At 35.1% G+C, this 2,371-nt stretch overlaps 1 protein-coding gene across 6 annotated transcripts in view; it reads right to left on the bottom strand.

The window, feature by feature from the left end:
• Positions 1–2,371, bottom strand: part of LOC102673947 (netrin receptor UNC5C-like) — a 50,747-nt gene that overhangs the window by 30,700 nt on the left and 17,676 nt on the right. The window lies entirely within an intron of this gene.

Raw genomic sequence — 2,371 nt, forward strand, 5'->3', positions numbered from 1 at the left:
AGGCGCCGGTTTCTTCCACGTCATCGACGATACCCACGATACCTGGTGTTCGCGGGAAAGTTGCACACGCGTGCACACAATCGGAGTCGTTAAATGTCGACGCGTGTAATTTGCATCGCGATGCCTCTCCTTTCCGCCCGGTTCGACGAGGGAAAAATGGACGGCCGTGCCTGCTCTCCCGGCAGGCGTAATTACTCTACGTGTTAGAAAAGTGTGGTCGGTGTGTTGGTGAAGAGATGTGTACGGTTGTTGATGACGAGTTGTTAAGCACGAGTTTTGCGGTTATTTGAGGATAACGTAGGGATATTTGAGGTGGAAATTGTGTGAGATTAATTTTGGGATATTAAGCGATTCACTGTGGAGGATAGATAAAACGATGATAAGAGAAAAGTTTGATAAGTGAAATTTTTAATTATTTGTCAAATTATGTCTTTATAGAATGGTCTGAAATTCAATATAAATGAGATCAAGAGATTCTCGAAGTAAAATGAAAAAGAGAATTGCGTGGAAGGAATAAATTTGTTTTCGAATAAATAAAATTACAGAATTTTTCAAATGGAAATTAATAATTTCTTTATAGATGTGAAAATAATCGAAAAATAGAATATATTTTTTTGTTTTTTATTTGAAAAAGTTTTCAACAATTATTTATTTTTGTATTTGGAAAATGTTTAAATTCGATTTATATGAAAATGAAACCTTATATGAACAAATTTTATTCTGTATTTTATTTTGAATTTTTATTTATACAACCAATTACGGATCATCCTGTTAAAAACATATACCGATAGCCAAAAATTTAAAAATTATTTCTTTTTCATTTCTATATCGAACCTTTTTTTTAATTTCATTATTAATTTAATTTAAAATTGACGCATACACAGATGCATACATAGGATGCGTTAACAATTCTAAATTATCGTAAATCATAAAATTTATAGAAAACAAATTTAATTAACTCCTATATCAAATTTCAATTAAGATAATCGACAATTAGTTAAAATGGATAAATTTCTATGTTCCAAAATCATTTAGTTTAATGAATACCTCATTTTAAAGTTAAAGCAACGTGAATTAAAGGCAATTAATACATAGATATAGTTAAGTAACATAATGAATATAAATGAGTTTCTACATTTACATTTCTATCTTAATAAAAATAAAAATTAATCTCACTAAAAAGTACTTATCAATATTTTCAATAATAAATTAAAATGTAAAATCTAAATTTGCGATAATGAAACGCGAATATAAACGAACTACGATTACAATTTTGAAAGCGCAGAAATAAGAAAAAAAAAAGAAAAAAAATCTTCGAAACACAGTAATTTTAACAGGTCCGACAGGTTTTCGATGTTAAACAGATACAACGACCTCTGCCTTAAACTGCATATCATTCACCCACCACATTTTAAAATTCTTTTTACCAATGCCCAAAGCGCAACGCACACTTTAGCGAACATGTTAATTTGAAACACTGTCATCTTAGAGGGAAATAAGTTTCTCGAGAAAGAAGATTTAAAGAACGTAATAATTCTCTCTGCACTCTCTCTCGATTGGCTCTCGCTTCGAGCTCCTTTCCAAGGCTGTATTTTCTCCGTACCGTGAACTTTCTATCGTTATTATATGTAACGCTTTTTTTTTTTTCGCTTTTTCCTTTTTCCTCGACCACACACACACCATTCATCATCCCCTGTGCGCAGCGATGACGAGGCCGGTTGATGTCGAGGACGCTAATTAGTCGGCCACGTGGTCTCGCGAGCGCGCGAAGAAACCGAGAAAGACCAAGCCTTCACCCCCCTTCGCGTAAGGTCGCTTTAAAACTAGCTCCAGGGGAGCGTAATCCATCATCGAAAACGGCTGGTGTAACGTAACCGGCCGGTTATGCCCACCACTAATCAACGACGCTGACTTGCCGTATAATTAGATCTGCTTGGGCTCCCCTCCGCTCACCCTTTCCCTTTTACCCAACCCGACGAGACTCGTGCTCGTGACTAGCCTCGTGCACATAGAACACAAGACCAAAGACTCTCTCTCTCTCTTTCTCTCTTTCTGGTGCATTGGGAATCGCAAAAAGCATGCCCGTGTTCGATTTTCCCCCTTCGTGAACGTTGATTAGTGACGTACCCTTTGAACGAGAATCAGGAAATTGTACCATCTGAGTGCAGATGATGATGACGGAATGGAATTGGAGAAATTTATGGATATCCTTTCTTCTGTTATTTATTCTATCCTTTGAAATATTTTCTCGAATCGAAATCAAACCCGAAGATCTGTTCGAAATTGTGACTAAATGGAGAAGAGATGAAAGTCATATATATATATATATATATATATATATATATCTTGACATCACTCTTTAAAAAATCTA

This window comes from Apis dorsata, unplaced genomic scaffold, assembly GCF_000469605.1.
Source record: "Apis dorsata unplaced genomic scaffold, Apis dorsata 1.3 scaffold_330, whole genome shotgun sequence".
In the NCBI taxonomy this organism is placed as follows: Eukaryota; Metazoa; Arthropoda; class Insecta; order Hymenoptera; family Apidae; genus Apis; species Apis dorsata.